The following is a 16,210-nucleotide window of genomic DNA, read 5'->3' as shown; positions in this document are numbered from 1 at the left end:
CATGCAGTAACACAGGTAGGCAGGGAAGAAAAAGATTAGAGAACTTTACATGATGGATTTGAGTAATGGTGGTGTCAGCCTATTACTAAATCAACTATCACAACTCGACATGCCCACAGAGTCAGGTTTCGGTGCGAGACCTCTTGTAAACGCTGCCATGGGGAGAGGGACAGGTGACTCAAAATGAGATTATAAGTGCATCTGAGCTTTGACTGGACCCAGACCTGTGGGCTTAAGAGTTGAGGTGATTTGAGTCAAGTCTGAACCACAAAAAGAGCATTTAAGGCGGGACTGCACCGGGACACAAACCTGAGATGACTCACAGTCTGAAAGACAAACAACGCAGTCTATGAATTAAATAATAACAAACACACTGACTTTAGCCTCATAGTGGATAATTTGACCCAACGTTATATTACATTTTTAAAAGACATAAGCTTTTTTACTGTATGTTTTAGCATAGTACAGATATTATTTACAGTATCTGTGGCAATACATAAACACGTTGCACCTCAGTTTCTATTACTGTGTATAGAGTACAGTTACAATATTTATACAGTAAATGCACCATTCCTCAATTCAGCATTCGGGGTTTTCCAATGTAATGACTCAGTTTCTACTTTTTGGCATACAGATAAATATTTCAGCGTAAAAGAGAAGTGGAACTGCATTCAAACAACAAACCCTTGCTTAATCCAAACTGACCAACAGCTGACATGGATAAGGCTCTACAGGTCATGGACAGGCCTTATGTGCCATCTTAAGTGTGTAGTTATGCATCTAAATTATGTGTCATTTTTTGTCAGCTACTTTGAAACTATTCTGAATAGAACTTGGCTTTAATGCTTATCTTATACCTGAAATACTTGCCTTCAAGGATTTAAAACCTAAGACGTGCAAGGCTTGCATTGACAAGACTTGACCTGTAACGTCCCCAGGAGGCTTAAAACATCTCTTCTTGGTTCTGCATCTATCCAAGAAAAAGCCAATCCACCTACACAATAGCTGTATGCGGGGAAACAATAAATTTGTTCTCAGAAGGGAAATCATCTGGGCTTTCCGCTCTGAGAGTCAGGCATCATTGTTATCGGAGACACGGAATAACAGGCGAGAAGGGGAACATGATGTGTGAGGGCAGGCTGAGGCCCAGAGGAAGGCCGCAGCACAATACGAGGCAGCGCAGATCTCACTAAATCACGATGCTAACCGATTTCCCACCTGTGCTCACTGTCTTCCCAGAAGCACTCGCACAAACAGCTGCCCCGCTCTGGAAAATCATCGTGGCCACAGCGCTCGAATTTGGGATTTCAAACGCCAGCAGTGCATAGAACAAACTATCCCTTTAAGGCAAACACGTCTTTGGCGCAGAGCGTTTGTATGATGCTCGGCAGTGGTGCGTACGCAGCTGTTCACATTCATGCTTTGCACACACGCAATCAAACAGCGCAGCCATTAATTTGATTGGAAACCTCTTAAAAGTTTCCAGTTCCTGGTCTTAAAAGGCCATTGTGGTGTCTGCCAAACCGAGAGTCTGACATGAATTAGCGTTATCCCTAAAGCGTCATAATATTAACAGTGAGCCAGTGCCATCCACATTTACAGTATTCCCCAGCTGAAGGTCGCCAGTGTTTCTGGGGGTGATGCTTTACTATCCAGCTCGTGTGTATGTGCAAGGTTGTGTGTAAACACGTCCGAATGTGTGTGAGCAGACAAACACATAGAAATGTGTATGAGCTTGCTTCCTGAAGGGGGAGGGTTGTTTACTTGGGCAGCCTCTCCGAGAGAGTCTCCTGGCCGGCCCTCACTTCCTGCCCCAGTGCCTGGAGCAGCAGCCTGTCTAGTCAGCCACCTCGCACTGACAGGGAGACCACATGCTAAAAGACTTACAGTGTATTGGCCTACTTTAGAAGTCCTGTGGGAGGGAAGGGGGCTGTAGGCCTGCTCTGGGTGGGACTGAAGAGATATTGGGGGGTCTAAAGGGTGTCTGATTCTTTTAAATAAAGCACTCAGACTCTCTCCCTTCTCTCCCTGCGCTTCTTCTGAGTGCTTACAGCTGCAGGGATGGAGAAGGGGGGGGGGCATTGGCGGAACAGAGGGAACAGGCTCTGCACAGAGAGAGACGTTCATGAAGTCACATCTGGACCTCTCCCAGCAAATTCAATGGAGCAGAAAGGCAAATGAGAGTCGTAAGTTATGTAATTGAGCTCTTCGTGTGCACCAGACGGTAATGTTGACTTGACTGGCAGAACAGGATGTTAAGCGAAATCCTACGGACGGTCGTATATACCTCACAGAGACCTGACGATCTCGCTAGGGCTCATGCTGCCACGTTCATGTCAGCAGCAGCTTGCTAACCCGGATCAGGATGTGGAGGAGCTACAGGCCCATACGTGAGATCACTGCAGAGAGAGACTCGGCCTGTGAAGCATAACAAACAAGGTTTGGCAATAGCCGCTACCAGAAAGTCTCCATATGTTGATTGGCCCGTGTTGTTTTTGCAGTAGTTAGACTTCCACTGTCCAACAGCAGTGGAAAATCACCAGAGAATTATAAGCATTAAGTACAGCGCGTGATTAAACGCTGTGCACAATGCTTCTTTTTTGAACACTGCTCAAAGTGTAAATGACTGAGATGTGATTCGGAGCCTTTGGGTTTATGGCAAACACATGTCTACTGATGTATTGTTGTGTTTAGCAGCGACTTGAGCAGAAAGGCTATAAAGTGAGCTGCCTGGCTGGTTATGAGACCAGGAAAAAAGAAAGCAGTGCTGTAGGGTTACTGGGTGATGAATGTCGGAGAGCACATTTACAGTAAGTGTGTGGACGCGGGCGAGCGGGGAGTCATTATGTGCGCGCGTGTTTGCACGTGCGTGTGTCCATCTGTGTTGCACAACAGTGGGATGGGTGTACGATGTAACCGCAATCTTTTTGAAGAACGTCTGGAGTATCAGTTCCAGCTTTGATTTACCTTTCACTGCCGAGGGGAGAAGGAGGGAAGAAAAAAAAAGATCTCGGAGCGGAGGAGATGCTCGTGAAATGAACACCTTGGTAAAACCTGCCGCTGTATAAAGTGTCAGCGCTGGGCCTCTACGTGGAACGCAGCCAAGCCCAGAGCCACAAGCACCTCCACCACCATCACCACCACACCACTGTGCCTTCCATTAATAAGGCGAAAGAATAACAGTGACGGAGGGGAAGACAGGCTAAAGCAACGATGCATTACCTGCCAATTAGACCAAGGGTGGAGGCAATGAGGGCAATACAGACCATATGGGATGCTATGCGAGAGGCCACCTGACCCAAGGGGCCCACAACTCTCCTCTCCACACTCCTTGCCAGGCTGGACCTGTTAGTTGTCTTACATAATGCTCTGAATACCACCCTCTCCGTCTATAGTCTTTCCAAGCTCTCCTCCACCTCCCCTCCTGCCCTCTGCTTTCCACTCTGAGACCACAACCACAGAGGCAAGGCCCAGCCAAAGCAAACGCAGCCCAGAAACAAATCGATTCGTACAGCTATTACGGCTTAAAACGCTGCTGACGCCGCATAAGACAGTCCCATCAAGAGTATGTGAAGAATGAGGGCTGCTGCGCTTCGGACTTCAATGATCAGTCACATGAGAGAAACAACAGCGGCATTTTTCAAGGCTTGTTTAAAAAAACTCTAAATGTTTCCTTCTGGTAAAGCAGCTCAGGTTTTGCATTACTGCTAGAGACGTGGGGTTAAAGACTTAAAGCAACAGTTTGTGAAATAAACTGTCAAGCTTTAGGTGAGAAGACTTATGCTACTTTCTTATGGGGCTGCTAAATAGTACGCTTCAACTAGCAGCCAGAGGTTAGATTAGCTTAATACCTGCTAGCCTGGCTTCATTTAGAGACAACAAAACCCACTCACTACCTTCAAAGCTCATTAATTACCATGCTACTTCCTATGTGTTTATTCTACTATAAACAGAAGAATTTGTTGCTTTTATGTACCAGATAATTGCAGTATACAACCACAGTTTTTCCACTTTATTGTCTGTATGGAGGAAACAATCAAGAAGGTTGTAGATAAATATTGTAGCTTGGTGACGTCCTTGTCCACCTCTTTATAGTCCATACGCTAATCTAACCCGCTGCTGGCTCCACCTTCACACTACCTTCACACATACTGTAGCGTCCAGATATAAGAGTGTTATCAGGTCTCTTATCTAACCATATAATATAGATGAAAAGACCCGATGTGCGGCCTGGCTAGTGGTAAAAGCAGCTCGTAGCCAGGCCTAGTCAGAACCAGAAGGGCCAGCAGCAGCTCTGTGGAAACACTGACTCACCAGCCAGGGGCCTTAACTCAACTCTACGTATTCACAGCTGGCCAACGAGAAAAAAAAATACTTTATTTCTAAAACACCTTCATGGTTACAACACAGAGCATAACAGGGCTAAAACAAATCTGTGAGAAAACCATAATACCGCTGTCCAGAGGAATAAATCTCACACCTTGCACAAACAAGCCCCAGAAATGAACTCGCATTAAAAATCAAACCACCGAACAACAGGAACGACGGGAGAGGGAGAGAAGACAGAAAGCCGTATCATTATGGTGTTTGGGCCCTGGGGGAGTCTGCTGGCCCATCATAAGCCTCTTATTAAACGACTCTCCTCAGAGAACTTGTGGTGTAATCCTTTAAAACTTCCAACACCAGCTCCCTGCATGCTCCACCACTGGCTCATACGCCACAGCTCTTGGCCGCGTCGCTCAGTTTTCGGTGCTACACTGCGTTAAATAGACTCATTATGCTCCAGGTTTAGTTAAAAAAAATGATGCTTTGATGGAGCCTTGTTTGATTTACTGTGCAAAAGCGTTGGGTGAAAAGGTGTCGAGGTGTTGTTAGAGTGACATGTTTCTTCTCACTCACTCAAGACATGTTTTAGTTGTAACTGGCTTGTAATTGTGTGGTTACGTGTTTTTTAGTTCGTATTCGTAGTCTAGGTCAAAGATCCCCATCTTACCACCGTGACTGGTAAACAGACTCTATGGGTTTCTTAACCTGGTGATTTTACCTCCAACCCCCCAAAAGAGGAAATATTCTCTCACTCTTTGAGCCTAATCCAGAGAAACAGGAAATTGCAGTGATAAAGGAAGTCAGAGAAAAACAACAACAGCAATAGCTGTGGTGAAAGAGGCTGTTCAGAAAGTACAAGAAGGCAGCTGCCGTTTGCCCTGATGTACAGCACATCTAGATCTCTAGCAACAGCAAACAGGCCACCTGAATGTGTTGATATGAGAAACAAGAAGTAAACAAAGGCAAAAAAGGGCAGAAGGAGGATGACTGGTTTCCCTCTAATTATACATTTTAGATCATCTGCTGACAGCTTGTAGTACAGCTTTTGCAGCATGGAGGCAATGCAGCAGCATAATGTTCTGCAAATGGCTCATTTGTACCTTCTTTTATACTCTATAACAAAAACTAAAACCATGTATCTAGATCTCCATGTATAAATGATACATAGCGAAAGTGAAGAATATAATTTGGCCATTCATCTTTTAGAGCACACGTCATACACGAAAACCCCCCGTCTGCCGTCCTCCTACAGCTCCTCTGCTCTCGCTCTCTCTCTCGCTCGCGTCCAGGATTTGGTGTGAATCTGAGCTCCAGCAGCTGCGTCCAGGGCGCAGAGACCTCTTGGTCTCCAGGCCAAGTTCCATGTCCGCTCTGATTATAGCATTAGAACAATGCGAGCCATTGTGGTGCAGTGAGCGTGGAGTCTTTGCCGTTTTCTCCATCATCTGTCTCAGACGCCCTCGTTCAGTGAGCACACATGTACACACTGAAGTGCTTTAATGGACTATAGTGTTAGTCCAACCACATTAAGGTAAAAATGTATGGTGTTTTCTTTGAGTGAGCATGAAATATGGTTGACTGGCTCCCTGGTGCTCCGGCAGCCTGCCAAGACTTGAAACAAGCAGTTGAAATTCATCACACACACACACACACACACACACACACACACACACACATACACACACACACACACACACACACACACACACACACACACACACAATCTGATATACCACACATCGAGCCTCTCTGCAATTAGAAAGTCACTTTATCACTCTACAAACTTCTTTCTTTCCATCTCCCTCCCTCCGTCTCTGCCGCACACAAACACACGCACACAAACACACAAAGGTGTAATCACTCACGGACACACTGCCAAACTCAAAACTGCTATTATCTGTCATTAGGGACACACACACACAGAGAGGCAGAAACACTTTTTGTAGTCCCACATTTCATAAGCAAACACATCCAAGTCACACTGCAGTAGCAATCAGCTCTTTGCTACGAGTTAGAAACAGTCAGATATGCCATGTTGTCTGTCTACATAGAAGGTAGATGGGGATTTGTCACAACCCTCGTGACCTATGACCTGTAACCTATTAACCCTAGGGTTCAGTGGACATGCTGAGGGTCAGTGGTGTCCAGAGGTACACAGGTGTGGGAGCTTTTACACGCTCTGTGATTCTGTGATCATGCCTTACTTCATCCCAACACATCTTGACTTCCACTGTTCTGCAGGTCAACATGCATGGGTCCACATGAGTGTACATACCCACACATGTCTCAATAACACAATACTGTCATCCTGCCATGAAAGGCTCCAGAGGTGGGATGTAATTAGCTGTACTAGAGCACATACTGTATTGAGACTGGAAGCAGGGAAAAATGTACTGTCTGGCTCTGAATGTACTGCCTTACAAAAGCTAGTAATACTTGTGTATAATTGCCTAAAGAAAAATGTAATGTACAGAAAACAACCGTTTGTGTGATCACTGTGCTAACTCCAAAATGCCATTACTTCCACTTTGTATTGCCTCAAATGTCTACGTATTTTTTATTTCACCTTTTCAATGCATAATCAAATAATCAGGACATCATGTGTTAGCGAGGCCTGCGTTCTATCTTTGAACTGAGCCTGACAAAGTTGCTAGGTCAGAGGTCACACAATGATTGGCCAGTACAGGCAATATAATACCAGGGCAGGGCCTTGCTGAAGACCTGTCACCCTCCGCTTCACTGCACTCCCTCACAAATCAGTCCACTGTTCTGCACTGTGGTTTCAGGAGCTTAAGCCTCCACTCACAGGATGTTTTTTGATTAGACAGGATACAAAGACAGGGTGCGGAGCAGGTGTGGCAGGGACTTTACAGAACTTGCATGAAAAAGGTAGAACAAAGATATTGGATGCTGAGTAATTAGGGTTAGACAATACTGTATGTTACACATTTCTGCCTGTGCATTACTGTATGTACGTGTGATATAAGATGAACTCTGGAAAATCTAGTTTCACACGTCCATGAGTGCTGGACTCTGGTTTATGTCAGATTGTAGTTCAGTGATTTGCTCAAAGTCACAATCACAAAACGAACTACACCTACTTTATGTTTTTCATAAAAGTGACCTGCCCTTGAGTAATTCAGTCAGTACATACCATAAAGCATGTTACAAAGCAAGTCACTGTCATCATAAATTTCAATGAGTTCTTACAGCCAATGTCTTTTACACATCACTTAGTGACTATTTAGATAATTTAGACTCTAGCATTTCTTTAACCTGACCTAGTACCAATAACCTACACCTGCTGGAGGGAGGTGTAAATCGTAGTTACACCATAGCTCTGAGTTTGCGTTTCCCACAGTACAAGGCAACTGACATATGTTTGAAATTAAAGCTAGAGAAATAATTGACTCATTAAAATTCTAATTTGAACACTTACGATAGCTGATATGGACTGTAATGTAATAAATACAGCTTTAAAAACAATGTCTTTTGTCCAAATGCTGCAGATGTTTCTCTAATCTGCTTCTTTGCTACTACCCCCCCCCCCCCAGTTCAAAACAAACCCTCCGAGTAGAACATAACAACACAAGGAGAAGGGAAAGTCAAAAGAAAATGCCAGAAATGATAAACAAATACAAGTCAGCTTGGGATTAGCTCTGGAGTAGTGGGAGGTGTAAACACGCAGAGGCATACAGTCAAGTCACGAAGGATCAACTCGCAGAGAGAGCTGGAAAAAGGCGCCTTCTCCTACCTTCTCTAACATGTAGGAGTGTGTATCTGTATGTTTGACTGTGTGTGGAAGCCGGTCAGAAGAACATTGTGTCCACAGCTTTTAGTCAGGCAGTAAGTCAAGGCTGCCATGATGTGTATGTGTGTGTGTGTGTGTTGACTCCTCCTACTTTGGCCTGACCATCTCACACCACAACGTGTACAGGACGCAGACTATCCGATGGTCTCGGCTCTAAAATCTCATGAAAGGAGGAGGCTGAACCTGCCTGTGGGGTGTTCTTCTTGACAACACCTCAGATCAGTGTCTCCTTTCACTCGTCTGATCTGTGTAGCCGCCATCAAAGACACTAGAGCTGTTTGGCTGAGGTGGAGATGGGCCCAGCCCTGCCTGCAGTGCAGGCCCTGAGCTATTTCTCCTGCCTTGTCAAGGTGGTTTGGTTTCAGACAGGCTGCTACAGGTTTGCATGTGGGATCATGGTAGAAATACTCTACGTGTATGTGTGTCATTATGTTTCCACAGAGTAAAACTGATTTGCTGGAAAGGCCAGGCGGGTTGCTGCTTGTTGCCAGGATCTGATGTCCTTTGTTGTTAAGTTAAATAATCTTTATATAACATCTGGATTATGGGAAACAGTATAAATACTTCTTCACTGTAGTCATTTTTTATGTCCGAAGTATTCTACTGAGCTCAGTATACAGCATCATAATGAGATGATTTACTTGGATTTGGGAGAAACTGGGTCAAAAGATTCAGGCGATGCATTTGTGTGTCCTCATGTTGTATAACTCTTATCAGTGATCGGCAAAGAAATCCTCATTCACAGGGTGACTCACTGAAGTTATACTGTCTTCTGTGTTTTAAATTAATCACTAAAAACATTAGTGTTTCTCATAAAATCAGCTTTGAGCTAGTGTTAGAGACACACACATTTGTTGATTAGAATACATTTAGATAAGATCATCCCCTAAGAAACGAAACAAATTTTGAGGTTGGAGAACCCAAAATAACAGGCAGCTTAGTGGTACGCCACGGGTAAAAAGAAGCTCAACCTGTGTGAGCTGAAAAATTAAAAGACATTTTAGGTCACAGGTGTGAATGTCTGTGTGTGAGGGTTAATATTTCCTACAGCAGACTCACTTATCTGTCAAGAAGTCATTGCACAAGGAACTCTTCCATGAGACACTGCTGAGGGGTTTGATAGGAGTTGGCCGCGTCTGCTCTTCATGCCTCAGGTCTTCTCAAGACTGGACATGCAGGAGAAGTGATGATCAGCTTATTGGTCATTACACAGCAAACAGGATTTGAAGGGAGAAAAAAATGACTACATCTGTTCTCCCAGATGTGCCAACCCACGCTGCAGCAGCATCAAGCAGTCGGGTGCTGTGTTCAAATGCAGGCTGGCAGCCGATTAACCTCAGGACGCTTCATCTGGGAGGCAAACAATTTAATTATTAGTTCCGTGTAGCGAACTGTAAAATAGCAAAATAGCAGGTGTGAGTTTGTATTTGTTAACCCCTCCGCATAATCGCTTTCCCAACAACTTTCATTTACAGGTATGTGTTTTTGTTGCCATGTTGGTAACAGCCGTGAAATCTGTAGCTCAAAACTTGTTTGTGCGCACACCCATAAGATTACGACACTGAAGAGTTTAAACAAAGATAAACTGACAACTGTTAATAAGGAAACGATCATAGCTGTAGATAAGTAGTTGATTGATGACTCATTTTTATTGTGAATCATCTTTTTGCTAAACTCATAACCCACAGTTCATAACATATGAACTGTGGGTTAAGCTACAATCATACAAAACTAATACAACAGATTTAACCAAAAAATGGTAGCATGCTAAGATTTGATAATTAGAAATAAATGTGTGGTGCCTTATGGAAATGTTTGGTAGTATTCATTTTTTTGAAAACTATATGAATCTACGTACAATACATGTATGTAGCATACATACAAATGTTCAGTGTCCAGTGTTTTTCTTTCGATTATTAACCCTAAGATAGTTACAGAACTTGACTGACTTGTGTTTTTTTTAAGGGTGTTGCTCTTTTTAAAGGTTCAATAGATCAATATATTACAAAGGCCTTTGTGTGCTTCTTTTATTTTGACATAATAGAAAAATAAATCAGCGGCTCAGGGCCACTAGGTTTTAGAGGAGGAGGAGCCTGCAAGGGTTTCTCCCAGGAAAACGTGTTTCAACCTGGTGATTGTATAAGGTTGTCACTCATGACCTGATTGCTAAACAAAATAACAGTTTCCACGCCCAAGGGCTCCCATTGTACCGGGTTAGTGTGTTGTGCATCCACTTGATGGAGTAGAGAAACAAAGGACAACCCCCTTTTACACCCCATTCCAGTTTCTTAGCTTTTTCTGGTTAACCACACGTTTATGCTGTCGCGCTCAAGAACAAATGAGAAGTGTACTTTGAGAAAACCTACTTTTGGTCATTCTAAAAGGTGGTTATGGGTTTGTTTAGGCCGGTTTTCTGAAAAGATATTAATTAGGACTGAGTATGGACTTTTGTGTTGGCCTATTACAGACAGGGCGCCTCGCTCAGCAGCCAGAAGTCATCCTCCGTGTGCGAGACAGAAGGAAGGATCGAGATAGAGTGGGAGGAGAGATGGAAAAAAAAAAAACGAGGCTGTGAATGAAAGAAACAGATAGCAAGAAAAGAGGAATGAGAGAAGAGAGAATGACAGAAACAGCACGAGAGCGGGAGAGCAGAGAAGAGAAGGAGGAGGAGGAGGAGGAGGGAGTGACTGAGCATTGCTTTTCAAGAGCAGAGAGAACAAAGGCTCCTTTGTGTGCAGTGCTGAGAGAGTGAAGTGGAGCCAGGGCTTAGGGAGTGTTTAACAGTGTACACCGACTGCATTCCTGCAATGTGATTACAAGATGCTTTTAATTTATACTCAGGAAATGGACTTAACTCTTTCCTCCCTGTGCATTCCCTTGCTCTCTACCTGTCTCTGTTTTCCCTCTCCACCTGCTGCTTTTCACGTTTTGATGAGTTCAGCTCTACACAGCCAGTTGGCGCAACACGGGTATATTACTGTACTAAAACTATTACAGCAGAAGAAATTTTCATTTTACATTTTAATGAACATTTACCAGTTTGCCAAGATATACAACACTGCATGTATACTTTTGTGCAGTACTGGTAGTATTTACTGCTGTATAAACATTTTAAGGCTTCTAACAAAGACGTAAAAAAGCTGATACACAATACATGATGCTGATTTCTTTGCATTTATGACACACACACACACACACACACACACACACACACACACACACACACACACACACACACACACACACACACACACACACACACACACACACACACAATGCTGTTTAAAAGATGCTTTAATTTAAGGCGTCCTGAAAACCTTTTATTTTAAATGCCACTTGTCATACCCAGGCCTAACTTTGTAGCTACTTTGTAGCTTCAGGACCTGGACAACAACCATACAACCATGCATTATGCCTGAATGTATTCCCCGAATATAGAACGACTGCTGATCATCAATGTCCAACTGACTGAACAACAACAACAACAACAACTTTTGCTGCTGGCCCCAAAACACCACAGCATTGTTTACCAACCAGAGCCATTACATATTATGGACAGACGCCATTATCCAATTCAGCAAATAACATTTGGCCCTCCTGACTCTGCCTGGCGAGTCAGAAATGTGTGCAGGAAAGGTGGAGGAACACAGGGGAAGAAGTAAGGGGGGGACCTGAAGGCCGAGGTTAGGGCACAGAGACGTTAACCTCTGGCCTCACCGCTGAAAAATCCCAGTCTGTGTCTGGAAGTGATCATCACAGCTGCTTCTTATCAGGGGGAAACATCTGATCTCAGATCATCAGCTCCCCTCCTCCTTCGTCTCGTTGGGATGAAGACAAATATGCAGTCTCAGTGTGTCCTCCTTACATGAGACTGGCTGCTAACCGCCTCCTTTACAGCGTGCTTCCTCTCCTTTCTCTGTGATTCCACCTCTCACCCAGCTCCCCAGCACTCGCCACCCACTGTATTCAAACATTTAAATGCTAGATAAAACTCCTGAAATTTCTTTCTGCACTAAATCCTCCTCCTTGCTGTGTGATTTACTTTTTCCCTTTCTCGTCCAACAAACCGGCTCCAACCTTGTTTCAATAATGAGGCTCCGTATTGTCCACCTCGCTCTCAATCTTTCATCGAATTCTGTGAAAAAAAATATTTCAGTGAGGGTAAAGAAAACCAGGGGTGGGCTTGGAAATAGAATGCATGAAACAAGAATGGAGGTTTTTGAAAACGCTCCCACTCCCAGATTAGTTTCTCCCCTGAAAGACGTTTAAAGATTTAATTAGCCGACCGTTTGTGCATGGCTCACTATTCACTCTCCTTTTTTCTTTTATCTGTATTTCAATATGCCCACTCTGCATTTTCCAGACCTCCCTAAACGCTTTACTAGATGCAGGTCCGTGGTAAATGGAAGCGCTAAAACAAAGCTGTTTGGATCTGGAATGGGGTGTTGCATGATCTGTTGATGGTGTTACAGTAGATTGTCCTAAAAAACACAATAACTGGAACCAAGCACCCAATCAGAAAGTCTTGAGTCCTGGAGGAACCACATGTGTGCGTAATGAGGCGACTAAGCACATGTACGTGTTAAACAATGAGTGCGTGCATAAAAAGTGAACTTGTGCACTTGGACTGTGTCCATGCTTACAGATAAACTTGAATATGAAAATGCATCTGTTCCTTTTAATTTTTGCTATTCAATCAACACTTAGCTACCGCTTTTCATCACCAATGCGATTCGCTTTACAACCTTTCGAGCAGCTTGAGCGAACCCAGGAGGGTGGCCTTGAAAATGCTAAGGGCCATGGAAAACAAATCGTTTCTACACAAAATAACCCATGTAATTGTTAAACTGTAATTACAAACAGCTACAAACCTTTTTTGTCGGCCTCCAACTTGTAATTGTGAGTCAGCGATGTGGAGATAGCGCACAGACATGTCAACAAACCTTGGTCATGGTTATGAGAAACACTGAATATAAGCAGGAAATGGGATGTGAACATCAGATGCTTTTTCTCCCCTAAAGGCCTCCTTCACAAGAACACAAGCACGGGAGGAAAAACGTGTGTTTGAGTGATACCACTCTGTTGATGCAGTTACCAAAACTCTATGACTACAGCACGTGGCCTCTTATGACTGGCTGACAAATGTTTATTTTGGCAGGACAGAAAAACCATATACGTGCATATAAGTCACATTCATCTGTTTCAGCTCCTAAGAAAAACATCAAACCCTGGTGAGGTTGGAGGAGATGATGCAAAGAAGCTGGACAAGTTTGGAGGAGGCAGTACAGTGTTGCCCGAGGCTCTGTTTTGTCAGTTGACAAGAGAGAGAGAAAAAGAAAGAAAGAAAGCAAAAGCAGTAGGGGACTAAAGGCGGGAGCAGGGAAGGAGGGGAGGGAGGCATGGTGAAAGTTAGTCTGCATGAAATCCTTCTTTTTTCACTTTACATCAAAGCTGAGCCTGGTAATAGAATTCAAAGAGGCAATCTGCATTTCCATAGGCTCCTCCTGCCCCTGCCCCCCACCTTCCTCCTCATCCCCCGCCAACCACCCTCCCAATTCACCCGCAACGCTCTCCTCCGCTCACACAGCGGGACCATTGTCGTCCACTCGCACTGGCCCTAAACTGTAACTGCTTGGCCCACATCTTCACACACCTCCTGTGACACACTTCCCATGTCCGTTTGTCCAGACCTCACAGCAGATCGGCAGCGCAGGAGCCAACACAGAGGCTAACCCTCCATGCTAATATTCTGGCCTTTTGTCCTGAAAGTCTAAGATTTTACAACCTGATATTTGAAACGGTGGGAAACAACACATAAAGCTGGGCGCCGTTGTCACACAGTGTCAATGTCAACCATAGATGTTATATGGCATAAACAGACAGGTGCAACCTGACAAACCTGATCAATCTCTAGCAACTGTACATGTACAGTAAAGCCGTTGTTGCCTTCTGGAGGCAAAACAGTTGGCTGACTAGTAAATACACAAGTGCGTCACTTTTACATGTTTTGATTCCTGCAGCATACGATTGGTTTTTGTTCGTTTTTTGCTGATGCAGTGGGTTTTGTGGTTGTGGGCCGACATTTTGCTCCATCGCCGTGCAATGCCAACATCTTCGACTGGTGTAGCTGCATGCTCGGTGGTTTGCAGATAAGAATCTGCTCCATTTTCTGTGATACGTACAAGGCTGTTTTGGCCACAGATTGACCTACAGTGTACCAGAACACACCTTGCTGCTTGGAAAATAGAAAAGGATTGATAATGCATAAAAGTGGGTCTTATTATTCTATTTAGACAGTCATTATCAATCTTAGACATTATTTGGCAAGTAAAGGGGAGGAAAGGTCAAAGGTGCTGCTAAGTTTTATCTGTCTACCTGCGATAAGGGCCTCCTATGTGTCACCAGTTTCAAGATATGGTATGTATTGTATGTGGGTGAAAAAGACATGTCTGAAAAAGGTCAAACCACAAGTGGAGAACATCTTTAAAAGGCATGTGGTCATGATCAGATGTGGAGGTTTCCATGCTCACCGGTGTGGAGCCGGACCTTGAAAGATTTTCCTGTGGAAAGCTAAAAAAAGGACGAGTGGCCAAGGTGTTCTGGGTAGAGCATGCTGCGGTCGGCCATTGTGATGTGGTCGGAAAAAAGATGCAGAGGAGATGACGTACAGCCGAAGCGAAAGTGTGCAAGATAAAAGCAGAGTAGATAGAGAGAGGTGACAGTAACAATTAAAACAAAGATACACAGTTGGAAATAGTTTAATCACACGACGTGGTTTTATATAAACACGTTGAATTAGTGCATACAGTGTCCGAGAGCCAGCTCAGCAGTCAGTGTAACAATCAAAAGACTGAGAGCTATGCTATTTGCAACTTGTTCGAACTGTTCTGTATCAGGAATATCAATAAGTGCTTCTTTGTTCACGGCTTGATTAGTTGAGTCAGTTTGTTTCAAGATGAAACAGCCATGAGTAACTGTTGGTCCTTACTAAACTGCAATATTAAACAGACTCCTGTTTCATCTATTCACTCTGTGTGATGGTAATTATTTCTTATTTAGTTTGCTTTGAATGTAATCCTTGCAGTTACTGGTAGTCATGACAGCAAGGGGGTAAAATATCTACATCTAAATCTTCTTAAATGTCCATAAGCTTCCTTTAAAGATGTGAGAAACGCGGCACACATGCACATTTGAACACCCTCGCAACCAAGTCTGTTTAGACAATAGGATTTGGGATATGTGAATGCACTGGTCCAGATTTCACGCTCCCTCGGCCACAGAAGAACAGCGTTAACCCCAGCAGTGCTGCGCCAGCTCTCCGGACAGAGATCACACACAGTTACACACCCCGCAGTCTACAAGGTTCTGCCGTGTCGATCCCCTCTTTGGCCTCGTTTTTGTCTTTGCAGTGTATTCACTTCTCAACCATCACTCATGCTCCTGACACATTGGAATGTGTTGCTCCTCATTATTTTAACTTCGCTTTAGGCAAAACGCACTATTCAAATCAAACTAGGTGCAGTTTCAATTTGGCACCGTCACTCACCGTTATTAGCGGGAAAAATGTGCTCAACTGATTTTCAAAAAATTTCGTAACAAGCGCTGTGTATACTTCTACAGGAGCAGTGTACCGTGCAATGTACAATGGTAAAAATGACTAACAAGCACACGAAGATCTGTTTTCATAACTAAAACCTGTTGCGTTGTTGTTGTTGACTGCCTCATGGTTTGGGGCTAGTGATTCAGCAACTGGCATCTTTGTGTATTTACCACAAGAACCCTGATCACAATGTTAATGATAGAAGAAATCAAGTGTGGCAGAGGTTCGACCACAGAGCAAAAAGTGGGTTTAATCAGATAAACCAAAGCCTCTGTAACACGAGACACAAAGCTGTTGTTTACTTCTTCGAAAGTAGAACCCAAGACTTCAAATCGTCCCCTTCTACAAAGACAAAAGAGCCACATGTGCTTTATTCAGAAAATGGAAACTGATACTTTCTAACTGTCCTTGTATGAACCAACAGGTAAATAAGACATTTTAGCTACAAGAAGACAAGTACCTGGAAGTTGCTC

The 16,210-nt window shown here is 43.8% G+C and overlaps 1 protein-coding gene across 15 annotated transcripts in view; it reads right to left on the bottom strand.

Moving 5' to 3' along the window:
* Positions 1-16,210, bottom strand: part of plekhh1 (pleckstrin homology domain containing, family H (with MyTH4 domain) member 1) — a 122,777-nt gene that overhangs the window by 73,474 nt on the left and 33,093 nt on the right. For 4 of the 15 annotated variants that reach the window (XM_041069190.2, XM_029138276.3, XM_041069192.2 and 1 more), the window contains exons 3-4: positions 9,385-9,487; positions 9,197-9,303 (exon numbers count right to left, since the gene is read on the bottom strand). The exons of 8 other annotated variants lie outside the window; for them this stretch is intronic. The gene's annotated coding sequence lies outside the window, so the exon portion shown is untranslated. The remainder of the gene's footprint in view (positions 1-9,196; positions 9,304-9,384; positions 9,488-16,210) is intronic. 3 more of the 15 variants (XM_041069196.2, XM_055505504.1, XM_041069191.2) reach the window with 2 other exon arrangements.

Source organism: Betta splendens, chromosome 22 (genome assembly GCF_900634795.4).
Source record: "Betta splendens chromosome 22, fBetSpl5.4, whole genome shotgun sequence".
NCBI lineage: Eukaryota > Metazoa > Chordata > Actinopteri > Anabantiformes > Osphronemidae > Betta > Betta splendens.
Note: the sequence above shows the minus strand (reverse complement) of the source record. Positions and strands in the feature narration are given on the sequence as shown.